Source organism: Littorina saxatilis, linkage group LG5 (genome assembly GCF_037325665.1).
Source record: "Littorina saxatilis isolate snail1 linkage group LG5, US_GU_Lsax_2.0, whole genome shotgun sequence".
In the NCBI taxonomy this organism is placed as follows: Eukaryota; Metazoa; Mollusca; class Gastropoda; order Littorinimorpha; family Littorinidae; genus Littorina; species Littorina saxatilis.
The window spans coordinates 4,365,133-4,387,259 of record NC_090249.1 but is presented as its reverse complement, the minus strand read 5'-3'; the positions used below and the strand labels follow the sequence as shown (position 1 = coordinate 4,387,259).

General features: G+C 43.5%; 1 protein-coding gene and 1 long non-coding RNA gene across 3 annotated transcripts in view; both read left to right on the top strand.

Annotated features, from left to right (window-relative positions):
- The first annotated feature begins 5,267 nt into the window (after positions 1 to 5,267).
- Positions 5,268 to 10,623, top strand: LOC138966099 (uncharacterized). Its single transcript, XR_011455605.1, has 3 exons — positions 5,268 to 5,425; positions 7,912 to 8,089; positions 9,727 to 10,623. It is a non-coding gene; the product is annotated as an uncharacterized lncRNA (long non-coding RNA).
- A 716-nt stretch (positions 10,624 to 11,339) lies between these two features.
- LOC138966117 (leucine-rich repeat-containing protein 7-like) overlaps positions 11,340 to 22,127 on the top strand; it is a 138,147-nt gene continuing 127,359 nt past the window's right edge. For both annotated transcript variants that reach the window (XM_070338213.1, XM_070338212.1), the window contains exon 1: positions 11,340 to 11,465. The gene's annotated coding sequence lies outside the window, so the exon portion shown is untranslated. The remainder of the gene's footprint in view (positions 11,466 to 22,127) is intronic.

Genomic DNA, 22,127 nt, shown 5'->3' with positions numbered 1-22,127 from the left:
TGATATGTCGCATTGTGCAGGGTCAACTGCAACAAACTCAAACCGAGCCATTCATACCTAGCTGTATTTGAGAGACTTATATACCCGACATTTTTATTTCTTATTTTTAGCACAGGTGTAGGAAAAATCATGAACCAAAATGTTATTTATTTTCTAATTTAACATTTTTTTTACAAATATGACCATGGTCTTTTAAACATACAGTGACATTAAACATTGTTATGTTAAAAAAAAGAAAAAAGAAATAAAGCTTTTGTGCACAAATCAGAAAATACATTGTACATTTTACCTACAGGCCAAACAGTGTCTGTTGGCGGCAGAGGGCCCAGCAAGTTGCTATTTTTAGATCGATTAAAAGTTGTCAAGAACAGGCGCTTACATTTGGATGTGTCCACTGATAGTAGGTTTGGTTGTGATCGATCAGAATGATGTAGGAATAAAAATGTATGACAGTTTGGTATGATGACATGTAATTCAAATATGCTGAAATGTAATATTATACATGATATAATATTATTATGGCTGTTGCCATGACCATGAACCCCAAGAAAGGTTTAATGTTATGTAAAATCAAAATACCAAAATCAAGCACCTACTAATTTGGTCTACGGTGCGGCTTGGACCAAAAAAGGATGGACACGCAACTCGCTCAGCCAGCCAGCGCTGCGAGACTTACAGCGGCCAACTTCGCCGCGGCGCGCTCATTGGCTAAGTATTGAACTTGCGTCAAGGCCGATGCGCGTAGATTCCCAGAATGTTTACTTTCGGTTAGATTCTTCGACAGCATTCGCAGAGGTGACTGCCGTATTGTGTACCGCAGTCAGAAGTAATTTATTACTTTTGGGAGTTTAGTAACGTGATATCAGTTTTCAATTGTTCGTTCACTTATATTGCTTTCAGATTTAACACACAAGAAACAGTAGCACGGTTTTCGTTGCGAAAATGTGCATTGGCAGTGCTACGCGATCGAATTGTGTATTATGTACACGCGGTGTTCTTCTCAGGAAAAGACCGAAGCGACATGTGACGTCAGTCGTTCAGCCCGCGAGCGGTGGGATGGGGGGGTTCACATGGTTTGTTTGTTTCAGAACCACACCCATATACACACATTTCACATGTAAACCATTTGTCCGCCCCCTGTCGATATTTATCGACTAAGTTCCTTGTGATGAATGGTATTGGTGTGAAGTGTAAGTCAAGGCATCCCTGACTCTGATAAATGCAGTGGACTCTCTATCGGACTTCCAGTAGCGAGAACTTTGCGCGATCGTGCTGCTTCGGTATATATAGAAAGCGCTTGTATTATGTGTCACCAGTCTTGTTATGGGCCGGAGGCCTAACAAATAAAATTTCCGACTCCGACTCCCTCTCTCTCTCTCTTTCTCTCTCTCTCTCTCTCTCTCTCTCTCTCTCTCTCTCTCTCTCTCTCTCTCTCTCTCTCTCTCTCTCTCTCTCTCTCTCTCTCTCTCTCTCTCTCTCTCATGATTTGATATGGGCATACAACTCTATCCCAGATAAAAAGTTGGAAAGCCTGGAGCAAGTAACACATTTTTTAACGATTTTTATTTTGAGTGATCCAAATGTACCGCTCTTAGTCTACGTCTTCCGATATACAATACTAATGGCACCACCATGCAGATCGCTACGCCGTAACAGTATCACTATACTCAGTAAAACCACCATGTAATTGTGACTTTATCAGAACCCCACACTGGGCCATGCAACTGGCAACACAGATTTGCAGCTGGGATAAGTGACTCTTTGGGTCTGCTCTGACGGCTCATCCGTAAATGCCAAGGGTTCCTCACTGAGTCAGTAATGGCATCATGTCAATCGGAGGCAGGCGCTGTGCATGGAACATTCAATTTTATGCCACGTTACTCAGTGCGAATGCAGTATCTTTCATTCAATAGACAAAAACCCGGAAATATCTCTATCGGGGACGTGGATCAAACCGTAGACCACAGAGCGATTGTAACATTTATTTCACTGCCCAGCTGCCTGTGTTCGTGGTTGCGAAAGGTGGGCAGACGTGGAGTTGGCTGGTTGAGGATTTTTCATGTCCCTTTTGGGCTATTCAGGGCCGATTAAATGGTGTGTTTTTTCTCGGTTTGATGGGCGACCAGGTCGGGAAGGAAGACAGCTACTTTACAAAGCTGTATAGAAGATACCGTCCTATTCCCGTGTAGACTGACCATCTCAGTTGGAAGACAACATATATCATTCTCAGGATTATTCCCGGGACGTGACAACAACACCCACCGGCTTTTACTTGGACACACACACAGGAGCTTGTATCCAACCGCCGGTCGATCATTATTTACTCCTGCATGCTTATTATTTACTGCTGCATGCTTACCCTTACTACTATTATTTACAAGGACTGCGTGGCCGAGTGGTAACGCACTTGCGCTCGGAAGCGAGAGGTTGCGAGTTCGACCCTGGGTCAGGGCGTTAGCAATTTTCTCCTCCCTTTCCTAACCTAGGTGGTGGGTTCAAGTGCTAGTCTTTCGGATGAGACGAAAAACCGAGGTCCCTTCGTGTACACTGCATTGGGGTGTGCACGTTAAAGATCCCACGATTGACAAAAGGGTCTTTCCTGGCAAAATTGTATAGGCATAGATAAAAAATGTCCACCAAAATACCCGTGTGACTTGGAATAATAGGCCGTGAAAAGTAGGATATGCGCCGAAATGGCTGCGATCTGCTGGTCGATGTGAATGCGTGATGTATTGTGTAAAAAATTCCATCTCACACGGCATAAATAGATCCCTGCGCCTTGAGTCCGAGTCTGGAGATACGCGCGCGATATAAGACTTCATATAACTGCTAAAGTAGTGAATAGTAGTAGTAAGAAGACTCTAGGGAATAAGGAGAAAATAATGATCGACCGGCGATTGGATACAAGCTCCTGTGGACACACATCCAAAACTGATGGACACCCTGGCTGCTTTCCGCAAAGGGAGATTTTTTCCTGAATCAATGTCCTTATTGACAACTATTATATCAATCTGCCATATCGTGGGAGAGAGACCCAAAATTCCCCTTTCAAATGCTACAGTTCGAAAGCATCTGCATGGGGGCCATGCCCGCCCCCCCCCCCCCCCCCCACTGACCCCCATCCCGCCATCCCTTGCACCCCTGTCTCATTTTGGAGCCCCTCCCTCTTATACACTAGGTCCAGCCCTGGGTTTATACGGAAAGGATTGTATCATTAACAAATATTTTTACTGATAGAGTCACTTTGAAAAGCGGGTCCCGGGAGTTGGACATGACACTTCTTGCTCTTGGTGACGAAAGGACGTCAGGGGAACGAACTCGCAAGGCACGTAGATTTCAGATAAGGCGCCAACACACGTACGTATACGTGTGGTCGGTCGTGAATAGGCTACCCGATCTCTCCCCACGTAGCCGTTGTCGGTTTATTGCGAATTAAAAAAAAAAAACACGATATTTTTATTAAAAGCAAAACAAATACAAACCCCAAGCAAAGCAATGTATACAAACTAAACCAAACCAAATCGAACGAATTAGAAGAAAATAGCCTACTGTTCTGCACAACGAATTCCTCTGAGGTCAAAATAATTTTCTGAATGTCGGGAGTATGCTTCTTTTATGATAGGATAATTACAGTGGTTTTGAGATATTATCCTCAAAATGTTTTACCAGCGAGGCACAAATTGAAGAACCTGTTAGGTGCATTTTTTTATTACGAATAAATCAGCCGAGTTATACTTACCGGTGTAACACGAAATTTTTACTCCACGAAAAATTTACTCCGGAGTAAATATTTCGTACGAAATTCTTACTCCGAGTACACTTTTCGTACGAGAAAAGAACTCCCCAAGGCACGAAAAAATTACTCCCTACACGAAATTTTTACTCCCCATTTTTTTTACTTCCAGTAAAAATCTTGTACGCAAAAATGGGATGCGGGCGAAGGGATAATGCCAATAAGTGATCTCGCGCAAACGAATGTCGCGCTACCCTCCTTCCACCCCTTCCACCACCAAAACTAACAGGGGACAAGGGAGTAAAAATTTCGTACACCTGGCATGGGAAGTTAAATTGCTCCTGTTGGGGTGAAGTAATTTATTCGTTATTTATTCGTCAGGGGAGTAACATTTTTGTACGAAATGTTTACTCGGAACTCACCTGTCTTGGGGAGTAATTTTCTCGTGCAATGGGGGAGTGCTTTTTTCGTAAAGGGAGTAACTTTTTCGTACGAAATGTTTACTCCGCAGTAAAAATCTCGTGGGAGTAATTTTCTCGTGTTACACCGGGCGTTTCCTGTAAAAAGGGGCGACAACTTAAAAGGTCAAAGTGAAATGACGTAACGTGACACCAGTTGATTGGTGGGATGAATGCACTACCACATTGAGTCATCAGGGAATGCCCTTTAATACTTTCTCTTTTCTTATTTTTGCAGCAATGCACAGGGCGCAGGCTTAAAATATTGTATTTTATTATTACTTTCATAACCTGGCTAGTATTATATTATCAAGAATCGGCGGTTGACGCAATATCGCAGATTTTGCGACACTCAGTGAGGACTGTTGATGGCAGGCCAATCAGGGCAGGGCACTAAGTATTTGCCGTGTCGCAAAAACATATACGACAAATACCCCCACTGCAAATGTGTGCGTGATTTTCAAAGTCGTTCTGTCAGCCTCGTTGAAAGGAACATGTTTTTAAACAAGCAATTCATTTTTTCTTCCGGTGCATTAATGTTTTTGGCAGCCCATTTCGGCACAGTAGTTGAAAGGTCATCATCAATATGACATTAGGCCAAAAAAAAAAATAGGTGTGGTTACGGTAACCCGACCTACCCTATTTTTAGGGGCCGATCCTATAACTTTTTATTACATTTGTCAAACAAAAAAAAAACCGAGTGCAAAAAACGCAATGAGCGAAAGCGCCCGTGTCGCACACTTATTTCCCTGTCAAGTAGGTTTAATTTGTACACATTAGAAAAAAAAGTTTAAAAAAAAAAAAAAAGTGATTGCCTACCTACCTACCCTATTTTTTTTGGCTATGTTACCGTAACCACACCTTTTTTTTTTTTTTGCCTAATGAGCAAATGTTGAAAGTAAAGATAGATATAATTACAATTACATATAGTTTATGAGCTTACATTCTCTTTTTTTTTTTTTTTATATAAAATCGACTTATTTCGTGGGCGTATACCCACAACTGGTGTGTTGCCGGTAATTACTGAAAATTGGGTTGACTTTTCCCATACGACTGTCGTGGCATATATATCTGCTGCGACTAACTCAGAGCCCGCAGAATGAACGAATAGAGCCTGTGATTTGTTCAAACTTGGCATTGCGTCTCAGTCTTGCTCGTCGTCTTTTTGTAATTCTAAACCAGCAGAGCGCACTGAAGATGAAGGGGATGATTCCGTTTCTTGTGGCAATTTGTGGTAGGTCCTCTTCGTGTGATTGAATATGTGTAATGATTGAAGCTACAATGCTTCACGTGTAAACGATTCGATACAAAACCACAGATCTGTACGTATGACGGTTTTCTAGGGCTAAAACCATATAATTAACATTTTGAAAATATTCTTCCACAGATAACGTTTAACTTTTAGTTTTGGCTCAAGTAATCTGTCTTGAATTAAGCCCAAACTGAAAATTATTATTTTTCACGTGAACAATTGTTATTTTCAAATGACCATGTTTAATTATCAAGTGACCATGTTTAATTATCAGGTGTTCATGTCTAATTATCAAGTGTTCATGTTTAATTATGGTTTTGGCACTAGTAAGCCGAAGTCAATTCTGAAAATTAGTAATTAACACTGTCTGTTAACATCATTGCTGTGAATTACAAAGAACACATGATAATTGAAATGTTCACGTGGTATTGTATCCTTAGCGGATTATGACTTTATTCAGTTATTCTGCAGAAAAGACAAATGCTGGAGAAAAACCGTTCTTTTCTGCAGCATTTCTGCATAATGTCATCTTTCGCCGAAGCAGCGTTTTTTTCTGCAGCAAAACATTTTACTGCAGTATAATTGAAATCAAGAATGCTGCAGTAAAACGGTGCTGTTGTTTTACTGCAGAAAACCTGTTTACATTTTTTCTGCAGCATTTTGTACTGGCTCTTGGCGGATTATGACATTATTCAGTTATTCTGGAAAAAAACCGAAATGCTGGAGAAAAACTGTCTTTTCTGCAGCATTTCTGCATAATGTCATCTTTCGCCGAAGCAACGTTTTTTTTTTACTGCAGTTTTTCTGAAGCATAATGTTTATTTGGTTTTCTGCAGCATTATTGCGATTAACTTTTTCTTCAGAATAGTCTGTGACAGTTTTTCTGGAGAAAAACGAACGACCTTGTAAAGTAGCGTTTGTATTCGTCGCCCCCTGGGATAGTATAATAGTTTGTAACTATTGGTAATTCTGGATGAGTCCATCTCTCGACAGAGGGGGGCTCGCGTGCTCCAACATTATAATGAGCCAGTACAAAATGCTGCAGAAAAACTGTAAGCAGGTTTTCTGCAGTAAAACAACAGCACCGTTTTACTGCAGCATTCTTGATTTCAATTTTACTGCAGTAAATTGTTTTGCTCCAGAAAAACCCGTTGCTTCGGCGAAAGATGACATTATGCAGAAATGCTGCAGAAAAGACAATTTTTCTCCAGCATTTCTGTTTTTCTGCAGAATAACTGAATAATGCCAAAATGCTGAAGAAAAAGTGTAAACTGTTTTTCTCCAGTAAAACAACATCACAGTTTTACTGCAGCATTCTTGATTTCAATTTTACTGCAGTAAAACTGTTTTACTGCAGAAAAAAAACCGTTGCTCTCGCGAAAGATGACATTGTGCAGAAATGCTGCAGAAACAAACAGTTTTTCTCCAGCATTTCTGTTTTTCTGCAGAATAACTGAATAAAGTCATTATCCGCTAAGGATAGTATTGATAACCCCAGGTTTTGGCGCTAGTAAACCGTCATATACCTGTCCACGATTTAACGTGGGTAATGTGCATCTTTCCCACTTGGACTCAAAACTCACTGCGAGCCTGCAGAGTGAGAATTTGTGACCTTCCACCACGAAATGAGTCGCATGTCACCTCGCGCGGTTCTGCGCCAGGCTTCATATAAGTCCGGGGAGTGTTTGGTAACAGTGTGAGGGTCACCTTAGTCACAGGCTTATAACTCAAACAGTTTTCGCTCTTTTCTAAAACGGGTTTCACCACTAGATAGAGCATACAAAACTCTGTGGGAAAATGTAAAAATATGAAAATCATGAAAATGTGACATGCGACTCATTTCGTCGTGGAGGGTCACATTTGTTTGACAGTCCTCCCCGTAAGAAGTAGTTCCACTGCCCAGACTTTTGCATGGGATTTGTTTGTTCGTTCATGGGCTGAAACTCCCACGGCTTTTACGTGTATGACCGTTTTTACCCCGCCATTTAGGCAGCCATACGCCGCTTTCGGAGGAAGCATGCTGGGTATTTTCGTGTTTCTATAACCCACCGAACTCTGACATGGATTACAGGATCTTTTTCGTGCGCACTTGGTCTTGTGCTTGCGTGTACACACGGGGGTGTTCGGACACCGAGGAGAGTGTGCACACAAAGTTGACTCTGAGAAATAAATCTCTCGCCGAATTGTGAAAATGATGCATCGAATCTTGGTTTTGGATGCATCAATTTGATGCATCAGTTGATACGATCCGCGTTCCGTATAAAGGCACACCGGCACTCACTGAGTCACACCCTCTCAAGTATCTTGTGTCGTGTGTATGGGCGGGTCAACAGTGATTTACAAGACGGTTTTTAATACGTAAAGGACGGCCACTTTGAATAATAGCACCTATTGTATGTAGTCTTTTGCATCCCTTCCATGTTGCTCTTCTTTTGTTACATTTAGTCAAGGTATTTTTGTTTTTAAAGTGACCATTCACTCCAGCCATGCTTGGAAGCTTACGTTGCCGTTGGTTGCAAGGGACGCGCCTGCAGTAGTTCGAGATACTTACTACGAAGGCGAGTGCTCTCCCTTGATCCCGATGCCGATGTGTTCCAATAACCCGTGCGACGGTGTGACATGTGATCACCCCACGGCTGTTTGCAAGTAGGTGTCGCTTTTTTTTTCATTTGATATACAGTGTCAAAGATTTTAGTTTGAATTATCGATTTTGACTGATTTCACCTTTCCTCAGTTCAGTGTGATCACTCACACCGGCACACACACACACGGCTTGGCACGCGCACACACACACACCAGGGTCAGACGGTAAGTACTTGGGGGGGGGGGGGGGGGTTACACTGAGATGGGGGTCCAGGGGGCGAAGCCCCTTGGTGGGGGTCCAGGGGGCGAACGTTTTTTGATGTCTCTGGAGGGAAAGGAAGCCTCTCCTTGAACGAAAAAGGTTAAAAAAAAATTGGAGGGGGTGAGAGGTGCGATTTCTCCTCGGATTTCATTATGATCCAGATGCAACCCCCCCCCACCCCCCTCCCTCCCCCACAAAAAAATAAAAATAAAAATGCGTTTGGGAGGTACATGCTTTAAGCCAGGGGGGGGGGTTGCACAACCCCTGTAACCCCCCCCCCCCTAGTCCGGCCCTGCACACACACACACACAAACACACACACGCACGTGACACACACACCCGGCGCACGCCGCACACACACACTGGCACACACACATTACTGACCATCGCAGGCACTACCACCACCACAAACAACAACAACAATAACACACTAACTAACCTAACAACAACAAAAACACTGACGCGATCACGTTTAATATATTCATTAAGCAAGTCATTGCAACTACGCGCGCGCGCGTGTGGGTGTGTGTGTGTTCGCCACGTGTGTGTGTGTGCGCGTGTGTGTGTGTGCCACGGTATGTGTGTGTGTGTGTGTGTGTGTGTGTGCGTGCCAAGTGTGTGTGTGCGCACGGTGTGCGTGCCAAGTGTGTGTGTGCGTGTGTGTGTGTATGTGTGTGTGTGCGTGCCAAGTGTGTGTGTGCGCACGGTGTGCGTGCCAAGTGTGTGTGTGCGTGTGTGTGTGTGGTGTCGTGTACTAATGGACCATCGGCACTTGTGTCTGCGTGTGCCGCGGCCTGCACTTGAAATGACGATCACACACTTTGTGTTACTCCCCCCCCCCCCTCCCTAGCAACCCCTTTTTTAGAAATTCAAAAATCAGGTCTCAAAAGGGAGACAAGTCTTCAACTGGAGCTACATTTACATACCATTTTCTTCTTCTTCTTCTGCGTTCGTGGGCTGAAACTCCCACGTACACTCGTGTTTTTTGCACGAGTGTAATTTTACGTGTATGACCGTTTTTTACCCCGCCATTTAGGCAGCCATACGCCGCTTTCGGAGGAAGCATATGCTGGGTATTTTCATGTTTCTATAACCCACCGAACTCTGACATGGATTACAGGATCTTTTTCGTGCGCACTTGGTCTTGTGCTTGCGTGTACCGACACGGGGGTGTTCGGACACCGAGGAGAGTCTGCACACAAAGTTGACTCTGAGAAATAAATCTCTCGCCGAACGTGGGGACGAACTCACGCTGACAGCGGCCAACGGGATACAAATCCAGCGCGCTACCGACTGAGCTACATCCCCGCCCCACATACGATTTGAACAGAACATCTTAACAAAAGTAGGATCTTAATAAGGGAGGAAGTCTAAAATCGGGGGTCTCAATTGAGGTGTTCCATTGTATTGTTGACCATCCACATCTTGTTTCTGACAGGACGAACATTTGCGGCCAGTGCAAGCAGATCTGGTTTGACCAGGACAAGAACGAGATCGAGTCCTGCAAGACCGACAACACTGAATGATGACCACTGACTCCTCTCAGTGCCTGGCTGTGTACCGTGAACGTTGTATCGTCTTCAGTCTATAGTCAGTGTTCATTTCAGTGCTTGTTACTCTCTCAGGCGCCAGGAAAGTGGTTCCGCATAACTCTCACCTACTCTATTACACATGTAATATGCATTTCGAGCGCTTACTTCCCTTTGTTCATCAGCGTTCAGACCGCACAGCACACCACTATGACCTTCTCGGCAATGCTCATCTGAGAAAACGAGCATTCTAATGCAGCAAGAATATTTATGTAGCTGTTTAGGAACTTTTATTTTCTTCTCTGTTCACCCTTTATTTAGAAAATGTGTGTTTGCTGCTCTGTTCTAATGGCCGGATTAAAACATGTCAACAGGTCTCCTCGCTCGCATCCCCCTTCCCACCCTTATGCCCGTCTTCGTGTATGGCATAATTTGACCGGAAACAAACCCCAAAGAAAGCATAATACATAATGTGTGTGTGTGTGTTCTTTTTTCTAATTGTACCTTTACCAAGGCTTGTCCAAACTTTAACTTAGTTTTAACTTAAAAGCTTGCCGCATTATGCTTGTTTCTGCCATCTTCCTTGGCAGGTAAATGCATTAAAAGTTTTGCAAGTAATTTTTCTCTTTATATGGAATTACATAGATTTGTTGCGTTATTTTACACAGTAATGCGTGTAGGACCATAATTATGTATTAGCAAGGTAAATATGCCTAGATCTTTTCCTTTTCTTGGGAATATTTTTATGTTCGTTTTAATACTAATTTGACATTATTATCGACCTAAATTAAAATTTGGAACAAGTGTGTCGAGCGAGCGAATTTGACTGTGTGGAATGCATGCGGATTTCATTTGGTTTGGTTTGTATTCCTGTTCGTGACTTTGTCTTAAGTCGGGGTTTTCCTTAAATATAAACAGTACAGCAATTTTTCTGGTGATCGGACACCCTTGCACACACACACACACACACACACCTGCACACACACACACACACACACACACACCTGCACTACACCGCACACACACACACACACACACACACACACACACACACACACACACACACACACACACACACACAATAACTCCCAGGCTACTACCGGAATACATTTAGTCAAATCATTGGTTGTAAAAACCAGAGATACTGTAGCAGATCTCTGTAAAAACTGAGCGAGAGAGAAAACTAAGCCAAAACAAAAAGTATACGAATCTAAAACTTCCACTGACCAATCCTATCACCGGGCCCCTCTATCACCGGGCCCCTCCCCCCCTACACAGGCCCCAAACCCTTCACCAGCCCAACCCAGCCGGACGCTGGGATCAAAATTGCAATTTTCACATGCAGTACCCGGTGAAATTAATTACACATGCCCATGACCTGTCACGCCTATCAAATTATCCTACCTGCCTGACATAGCCTGAACCTGCCCAGCTTGTCGTCTGCGGCCGCCGCGTGCTCGCCGCGAGTCGCCCCACGCGCCACTCTGATCAGCATTGGGCCCCCTGTCACGTGACTTCTTACCGAGTATGGCGCTGAGGCGAGGTGTGTTTGAATGAGTTCTGTGTCTCGGATTTTACCTGTGAACTTGGAGTACTGTTTTTCTGCGTATTCTTTTACGGATTGTGTGTTTTTAAGGATCATGCTTCGGTAAGTTGACAGTCTTGTACACAATTTTCTTCCCATTTTCCCAGTTTGTTCGCGATCGTAAAAGTTCGATGTCCCAATCAGAGTTGTCGAAGACAGTGAGCGATCGTCTGCAACAGGGCTGTGACACAGCACTGCACGGCGTAACAACAATCCACTTGCACGTTGTACCAAGCTTCGTGCGCAGTACGAACCACGTAAACTTCAACCACTGTCCTGTCAACGAAAGAGGAAAAAGGGCAAGTGGTCTGTACTCGAACCTTGCCTAGATTCTAAGCAAACATTTGCGGCAGTGGGTTACAAATTGGCTCGTGAGAGCTCGTGCAAAAAGACTAGTGTGTGAGTGTGTCAACAAAGAAGGAGTTTGTGGAACCTTTACCAGGCCTTCACCTGACAGAACTTGGCAGTTGCTCCGAGTTTGACAGTAGCCTGTGTCAGCCCTTGAAGACTGATAGAAGTTTTGTTGATCTTGGGATTCTATACCGCTTACAACTTGATGGGGTTCTCCACAAAAAGAAGTATCTCGGGACAGGGAAGGGATCATTGAAGTTGATTCTTAAGCTTTGGGACTATGTGGCATTCACAGAAATACTGGAATAAAAATACAAGTTACATCAGTACATACACTGAGGTGTGTACATGTTGCATCATATACACACACACACACACATATTTATTTGTGTATGTTTTTGTCAGGCGCTTGGAACTATTCTAGGATTTGCGCCATATAGAGTAAGTATCCTCATTAATATTATTATTAGATGGGTAAATGTCAGCTATTGAATGGTTAAGTGCAAATATATATATATATATATATAAGTTCAGATTTAATGAGAACAAAGTGAGCTCTTACAGAACCAATCAAAATTATATATAACAAACCAGTGATCATGTCAAAAGTCAGCACAGGAATTTGTAAGATTTTACCCCCAGCTTTCAACGCTAATATAAAATATTCTGACTGATTAATGCAAGCACATACATGTGCTTTCATTTTAGTATACAATGTGGACTTTAATTTGGGGACAAAACCCATGGCGAGTCAAACCGGCAATGGTTGGGACATTTAGTTGTGTCATTCAAATGATAACTTGATTTCTTACTAATACTAGTGACATATTTCATTATTTGAATTACTTTGCATCACAGTCCATAGGACGTATTTGTCAATTTATTGTTTATTTCTTTCTTTTCATTTTATGTTTTTGTGGCTGAGGATGTGTCAGTGTCACATGTTACACCTGTGTTCACGCTGCATTGCTTCTTCTCTCTCTCATGTAAGTGTTAGCTGGTAGTGTAAAGAGGTGACTAGTTCAAAGGGGGATCTGACATTGCCAAGTTCATTGCACATGACTGCAACCTGTTGCAAAACAATGACTTTCACTTATGTCAATATAAGTCTGTTACCATGGCTGTATTTAAAAGAACTGGCTTGACATAAACTCAGTTGTGGTTTTCAATGTGTCGGATAAAAATTGGTTGGTGGCAAACTGTCCCAAACGTATATTTATATATATATATTCAGCAGGACATTCCCGCTTGACCTTTTAATTGTAGATAACCAAGTTTACACAGGTGTTAGTCCATATCAATATAATATTGAACAAGTTTCCGTTTCTCTCTCCAAACTAACAGGGATGACATTATTTGTGTTTTTACTTTGTTGTCACAATCAACTTTAAAGTCGGGAGTCTTGAAAGCATTATTGTTACAGATTTATTATTATAAGGCCAGCTGACCACCAGAAGATGTCAGATCGTCAGGCCAGACATATAAATCTTTAGTCCTGAAGATAATCTGTAAAGTGGAGTGACCAGTATCGCCTTATCGGTGTCCGAAAGATCACATCAAAGTCGACAACACTCCCCCCCCCTCCCCCCAATGTGAAGATGGTCTTCAGATGAATGGGAAAGATAGGGCCTAGTCTTTAAATGGTGATCTCTAAATCTTCCTTTTCTCTGCATCTCCCTTTTCTCCTAATCTCCGTCTTTTTTAGGATCCTCCAGCGTTATCGGGAGATCTTTATTCTCTAGTCGTACCGGAGGTCCTTGTGACTGTAGTGATCTGTGATAGTCGAGTGTTGAGGCTTTGGAGCGTATTGTAATGGCGGGCGTTGTAAAACCGCCCTGAGGCGTTCGTGCTGAAGATTCCTTGAGGGTGAATTGGTCACTTAGGAAACAGTTTATGGGGGCTGTGAAGTACTTGATAGTGTTTCTCGACACAGCCGATTGCGAGTCCGATTTGTTGTTTGAGCAGTTTGTGCGGGTTGTCGTGTATGTGCAGTGTTGATAAATGTCGTATTTTCGGACTGAAGGAAGTTTACTTTTCTTTATCGATTTGCACACAGTAACCCTACACGCGCGCTCACACACACAGAGTGTACGTTTTTGTAACACTCACACACAAACAAACACACACACACACACACACACACACACACACACACACACACACACACACACACACACACACTCATAACTTAGCCAGGACTAAAGTCTGATCTGACTAGAATGGCCATTGAGCCGAACTATTGTCACGAGAAGGAGTGTACCTTTGATTTTGAACATTCTCTTCCACATATTATGTCTTTGTGTGGATACAAGTAAATGTATTGCAAATTATGACTGCGTATATATGTCTGTGAATGGCTGTTAGCGAAACTGTTCTGCTCTCAAAGACTGAAAATAAATGTTGTACAGCTGTGTGTTTCAACTTCCTGATACCTAGTTTCGACATTCATGATTCACACACTTGCCCGACGCATTTACTGGCTTGTCGGTGCCGCTTCCAATGTGTGGTTCGCCCATATCATTGATTTATTGACCCCAGTCTGTATGAAAAGTGAATTGTATGGCTGTCTTACGCGGAGATTATATCGATCGTGCCTTATCTTCGTTAAACAATCCATTGAATTGCACTTAATCTGCACGGCGTTGTTAAACACGTCTTGTTAAAGTTAAAACAAATACAACGGTTCACTTTATATACAAAGCGTACAAACAAGGCACAAATGTACTCACACTAATACATACTCGTCGATACATTCACTAACACACGCTCAGGGCTAGCAACCCAAACTTTTTTTGGGAAAACTCCCCAGGGATAATAAGTACAAAGATATATTAATAAACCAAAACATGCGCACATCCTCTCACACACTGTCACAGCGTGAAACCTTCAGTCACACACCGGCACACACACACACACACACACACACACACACACACACACACACACATACACACTCATCATTACCATAGACCTATCTAATATAGGTCCCTGTCATTACTAATAACAAACACACGCATATTATCATTGTTCCAAGACCGAGGTGGCTCGGTACCTTGTACCCGAAATCCCTGGGTCAATAATTACCTTTACTCAAGACCTCTCAGTGTGGAACACTCAAAGCTCGTTAACTCCGCCATACAAAACTCCGTTCTTGTGTCGCCCATCACTCCTCGGTGGGAGGGTCGATCGTATCGTTTTGCCTGGACACTCCATTGGACGACGGTCAGTAATGGTACCAAAGCCGAACTCTGGCTACCATTATGGTTTGACCAGTATCGGTCAACTTAGCAGAAAAGACCCCTCAATCTGTCTCCAGCTTTGTTGATCAGTGTGGCGACGGAGATATAGCCTGGTTAAAGCTCTGAGAGCGCGAACCTCGGCTCGCCAGGTGTCCTCCCCGCTGTCCAGAACGCAGGTGTTTGACCAATGGAAGGGATGCATGGACGACACGTACATTGTGTGTGCTGAAATGAAGATGTATTTGCAGGCTCTATTTGAACTTCTAAGACCTTAGTGTAATTCTAGCGGATAGCTAATACTGTCAGTCATCGATTCTGCATTTACAGGCGATAACCATCTCTCTCTCTCTCTCTCCCTCTCTCTCGCTCTCTCTCTCTCTCTCTCTCTCTCTCTCTCTCTCTCTCTCTCTCTCTCTCTCTCTCTCTCTCTCTCTCTCTCTCTCTCTCTCGTTGCGTATCTGACTGTATGATGTAACCTCAACCGAGTGATTTGCAAATGTGTTAATGATGTTATCCTATAGCAGTGTTATCGGTTGCATAATTTCTTTTCGAGGTTAGAATACAGAATTTTTTAAAAAGTTGGTTTCGTCTTGTATACAGGGCGTAGACTGTTGAAGTAGTGTGTACTTGTGCAATAATTGGAAGACCTAGTTGGTTTACGATACCAGAATGTTCTTTTCGGAAAAAATTAACGAAACTCCGAATGCCAGTTTTGACCTTCTATTACGGACACCAACAGCCACTACATAGGTAGACTAGCTCCCTCCAGCTTTTACCTGTGCAGGTGAAAGCAAACATGAAAGGGGCGCCGGGCCGTGTTCCTGGAGGGAGAGGGTTCTGGCACGCCACGCGCTGTGTACCTTGGAGTTGGACGTCGGACTCTCTGTCCCCTTGGCCAACACTCTCTGCCAACAGATTTATCTGGCTTCCCCGTCCCTTCATCCTTCATACTACCCCCCCCCCCCCCAAAAAAAAAAAAAAATCTCTGTCCTCCGTCACCCACCTTTGTTCCTGCCTTTCCCTTGTCGCACCTGCTCATTTCCTCTGTGTGTGTCTCTCCCCCTCACCTCCCCCGTCCCCTAAACTCACTCGGCTCTCACACTCCGGGCCTTTTCTTTGCGGAGCATCCGTTATGGACATTTTTATCACATAACGGAGAAGTTAAGGGTCGCGGGTCTCTGTTGTGTTTGTGCACTGTCATTTGCAAAACGGATTTTTTGTGTGCCCTACTCGAAACCAGGGAGGGGACCATAGGGAAAGGGCGACTAGTTGAAGGCTTGTGTGGGTTTTTTTCCCGTTGTGCTAAGGAGACGGGTAAAGGGATCTTTTTCATTTTTTTAATTGTTTTCTGGTGTGTATTGACACCAACGCTTGCGCAAGTAGCGTCACACACTCACTGACTCAGTCTGTGTCGCACACGCAGACACGCACACACATTCATCGAAGCACACAGACAAACACGCACACGCCGAACACACACTCGCACACACATGTATTCATGTCGTATGATTCCAGATGAACTTTTAAGTTTTTGGTCAGTTCCAAACGCTATCTCAGACTAATTCAACAGAGCCGGCGAATGTGGGTGCGTTTCAATGTTCGGGTTATTTAGTACTGGGTTACAAATCTCGAAGACAAGACATGTATTCTTTATTGGCCTTCATTGAAGATCAGTGTCAACGACGGTAGTATCGCCAAACAAAATTTAATGTACTAGCTGTTTACAGTTTTTGTTGTTATAAACTTCTGTGAACTCTGTTCGACGTTGACACTGCTTTGTCTTACAAAGTATGCTTCCTGTGAAAACATTTCGACTTCGTTGAACAGACAATACACTGCAGTCTGTACTGATCATGGCCTATTCCGACAATGTTATCACCGTGCGATCAGACCTAAAAGCATGATTCTTTTTGTCTCATGGAGGGGTAGGGGGGAGAGAGAGAAAGAGGGGGGGGGGGAGAGAAAGGCCGGGGAGGTAGTAGTACTCTTTGCCACCCCTGAAATGACACCAGTGTTAATTTCAGATTTGTTTGGTGTCACTTTGTGTCCAAGAGCAAGATACTGTTACTGAATGAAAACGCACGGACGGATCCGTGGCGGTGCGCGCGCGCGCGCACACACACACACACACACACACACACACACACACACACACACACACACACACACATACACACACACACACCGGCAAAAACACCCAACCCATTTTTGACAAAAGCATACATTCATATCACTGTTTTTAAATCTCAGTCAGTTCCAAGAACAAAGCATACATACGGGCTTTTTCCGTGGCTTAGCTTGTTGAAGAGAGAGTGACGGTCATTAAATGGGGTTATTATTGGCGCTGTGGTCGTGTCATCTCCCAGGTGTCCCCCGTTACCTGCCAGATATGCCACGCTTACCTGACCACGGATTGACTCGCCACGCTCTGTTGTGCACGTCTAAGTGATTCTCATGGTTCCGTTGACGTGAGCGTTTTCATCGCAGCCTGTTTTTCAGCCGTTTACCTCCGCTCTAACGGCAGGTGTTGAATGATACCAGACACCAGCAAGCCGATTGCATTGCAAGGTCGCGGTCACTGAGTTAGGGAAGGCATCAGGCTGGATTTAATGTGTTAAGTTACGTGGAGCCATTGGTTATACATCTTGCCCTTGTCTGTGTCAGTTTTGGCCATGTCGTGTAGTATCAGTTCTCGAATTGACGTCGTGGATGACATTCTTGTTTTATTTCTGTTCACCTGGATTCGTTAATCAGCAAACATTTAGCCTACCTTGACCATAATCTACCGCACTACCTACTTCCCTGCTCCCTTTCTCTGTCAAATGTAAAATTATGCCCAATATTGCATCTCAACCAAGAGTTCTCGTTGACAACTTTTTGTGCAAAATCTGGAAGCAAAAACCTTTGTTTAGTTTTCCGTTTGTGAATTCATCCAGTTCCGTTGCAGTACAGTTTGGCTCTACTATCTCTCCTGAGCTGTGTGGCGCTATTTTTGTGTAATGTTGATAGTAGTTCGCGCAACAGCTGCGCTGTTTTTTTGCCGTGTCACTGTGCAATTGCTTTGTGTACGTGCGACAGCAAGGATTTATCTCTATCCATTGTGGCACAGCTCATTCGCTTTTCTTCCTGGCTTCAGTGCCTGTTATATCCTCCGCATCGTTACCTGTAGAACTACGCAAGTCATGTTTTGTTGACATTACTGGGGATTTACCTCGTGTGTGTGTGTGTGTGTGTGTGTGTGTGTGTGTGTGTGTGTGTGTGTGTGTGTGTGTGTGTGTGTGTGTGTGTGTGTGTGTGTGTGTGTGTGTGTGTGTGTGTGTGTGTGTGTGTGTGTGTGTGTGTGTGTGTGTGTGTGTGTGTGTGTGTGTGTGTGTGTGTGTGTGTGTGTGTGTGTGTGTGTGTGTGTGTGTGTGTGTGTGTGTGTGTGTGTGTGTGTGTGTGTGTGTGTGTGTGTGTGTGTGTGTGTGTGTGTGTGTGTGTGTGTGTGTGTGTGTGTGTGTGTGTGTGTGTGTGTGTGTGTGTGTGTGTGTGTGTGTGTGACTGATGTCATACAACACACGACCGATCGATTCAGCGGAGAAAAGAAAACCAAAATGGGTCATTTCCGTTTCAGTCTGTTCTACGTGATTAGTCGTTTTACATGTATGCTACATGTATTGCTAAAGCTTCATTGACCGATAAGCATGTCCTAGTAGAACTCTGATGCAATGTTAACTATTCAAACAATGTCAAAGGAGATGGTATGGAATCTGTGTCCCACATTCCACTGTAGTGTAACTGTAATGTTCTCAGGATGTCAGCACTGCTGCGTGATTTCGGTGTTTTAGCCGGCGATAACAATCTGAAAATCCCGGAAATGAAATCGGAAGCAGATCATACATGTATACAGGCTGGGAATTTCGTTTGACACATCTTATAGTAACTTATACCTTTGCTTTAAAAAAAATAATATTATTGTTGTGTGTTGAACTTCAGCTGACCAGTTCGCGTGACTGGTTATCGGTCCTGTGAGCCAGTGCTTGTCTTTGTAGTTGTACACGATGCACACTAGAGTCGGTTGGACTGAACATGGCCAGCGCGACCACTGGCATGCAGGCCTTGCAATCACATCGTATGTGAATCTCCTTTAGTTCCTCGTTGTCACGTGGGGGCTGGGCCGCTATTGCGCGGGTCCGCTATTGCGCGGGTCCGCTATTGCGCGAATCTAACCCTAATCCTAACCCTAACCCTAAAGATTCGCGCAATAGCGGCCCGCGCAATAGCGGCCCCGCGCAATAGCGGGCCGACCCCTGTCACGTGTGTCCATTCTTCGTTTGAGGCTTTACTTTTGCCTGTCACTTACGCCTGTGTCTTGCACGCAGGTGTAAATCCATTGTACGTTTGTGCCTTTCATTTGCTTGTCATTCGCTCTTGCGTCCCTGTACATTGATGTACATCCATTACACTAACGTGTGTGCCTTTCATTTTGCTTGTCATTCATTCTAGAGTCACTGTATGTAGATCTACGTACATCTACTGTACGTTCCATTTGTACACATCTTCGCCCCTCCCCCCCCCCCCCTCCACCACGAACACAACAGACGTCCTGCAGCCGAGGCCGTAGTGTCCTCGGTGGCACGGAGGTGTGAGTGCCGCCAGATAGGTGCCGAGCCATCCTGAACTCAGGTCAAAATGAGTTCGGCTCATTCTCTCCCTGACAGGATGCCTTTTTTTTATTTTTTTTATTTTTTTTTTACATATTTAGAGCTTTTTGTAATGTATTATTGATATAAGCAGATTCGCAATCGTCGATAAGGATTTTTCATGGTGTTTTGTAATTTTTAAATTACAAAGGAATTGATATGTAAGACAGTTTCAAGCGAGCTATTTTTCGCGGCTGTATTTACTGTGCAAACAACTCTAAATATGGCAAAAGTGTCACGTGATAATCAACCGTTTGGTTTCGGCGTTCACTGGAGCAGACGATTTTTTCTGTAACCAGTTGACAGTGATGAAACCATATATTACGGTCTCCTTCCGGCAGCAGTCCCAACATTTCGACTTGTTTTGACCTTAGAACGATTTCTTTATCATAACTGTGAAGAACAGAACGGAGATCACTGTCGAAGTCGGCCAATCTGCAATCATTTTCGTCTCGCGAACACTGATCTCAAATTTAGATCAGTCACGCTCGCGAAAACCATATGGGAGATAACTCTGTATTTTTGTTCTAGGCGTCCGGAGACGCCTAGTAATTGGGATCAAGTAAGCGCTTGCCTATGGACAGGATAACTCTGCGGTTGCCTATGGGACACTACCACATTTACGTCTTGAGTTACTGCCCTTACTTTTTTGTTTGTTTGTTTTTTTGACAAAATTGTTCAACAAAAACATCGTAGGTCGAACTGTGCAGGGTCAACCGCAACAAACTCTAACCATTCATACTTTGAAGTTTTTGAGTGACTTATATACCGACATTTTTACTTCTTAGTTTTAGCACAGGTGTAGGAAAAAATCATGAACCAAAATGTTATTTATTTTTTAATTTAACATTTGTTTTACAAATGTGACCATGGTCTTTCAAACATACAGTAACATTAAACATTGTTATGTTAAAAAAAAGAAAAAAAGAAAAAAAGCTTTTGTGCACAAATCAGAAAATACATTGTACATTTTACCTACAGGCCAAACAGTGTCCGTGGCGGCAAAGGACCTATATTTTTAGATCAGTCACTGTGGCAATTTGTCAAGAACAGGCGCTTGCATTTGGATGTGTCCACTGATAGTAGGTTTGGTTGTGATCAATCAGAATGATGAGGAATAAAAATGTATGACAGTTTGTTATGATGACATGTAATTCACATATGCTGAAATGTAATATTATACATGATATAATATTATTATGGCTGTTGCCATGACCATGAACCCCAAGAAAGGTTTAATGTTATGTAAAATCAAAATACCAAAATCAAGCACCTATTTATCTGGTCCACGGCGTGTGTGTTCTGCTCTCTCTTGGCACACAGCCACAGGTCAAAGCAGAGGTTAACTTGAGTGCGCGTGTACCTAGCGGGTGATTTCTATTAGGGCCTTTTACAGCAGACCGCGCGTGTCGAAGCCACGCTGCAAACTGAGGAGTAGATTGTGTGTGTGTGTGTGTGTGTGTGTGTGTGTGTGTGTGTGTGTGAAGTAAAGGGGATGGTTTGCGTCCTGATATTAATCAAGAATAAATTTTTGGGGGAACAAAAATGTGATGTATAGCTCCCAACAGTAACAACAACAGCAACAACATTATGAAACAAAAGCAAGACGAAAACGCAGTGAAACACATCAAAACCAACAGCTAACTTCGAGTTTAAGTCACTGCAATAACTTGTCATAATTCCAGACGTTATCTGGTGTTTTGCTCACTGCGACAACTTGTTTAACACGATGTGAATAGCCCTCCGTAATCCCAGCGAAAACGTCCAAAACGCAGACACCAAAACTCGATGTTTTACCGTGTTATGCATAATACTAACATCTCAGGAATTTTATTGCGTTACGGCAGTTTTTCTAATGTGACATGAATCGCATAGGTATAATGCCACACAATTCAGTTGATTAACGTGATGTTTGATGTTATATGCCAAGTTAAAGTGCCAAAACGAGACTTTTCGCCCTGTGGCAGAAGTGGAAAAGTTTTTCGTCTACACCGCGGAGGTAAAACCGACACAGAGGCAGACAACCTACCCAGGGGCGGATCAGTTGCTTTGTAAGGGGGGGGGGGGCACTTTGAATCGAAAGTGAAATGTGATGGGCGCGAAGCGCCCGAATTTGCTAGGGGGGTCCGGGGGCATGCCCCCCCGGAAAAATTTTTTGCCCAAAGAAGCAAAATGGTGCCATCTGGTGCCATCTGAACTTAGAAATGGTCATAGAATCAGCTTTGCAAAATCTTTTTTTTTTCTTCTTCTTTTTTTTTCTTTCTTTTTTTTCGGGGGGGGGGCACGTGCCCCCTGTGCCCCCCCCCCTCGTCCGCCCCTGCTACCTGCACACTTCCTGTATAAACTGTGGATAATCGTCAGCGAAGGTGGGGGACATTCTGCTGGAATTTTGCCAGTGTCCTGGGGGGGGGGGTAAAGTACTTACATTTCACAACTTAGGCATGTTATTGTTA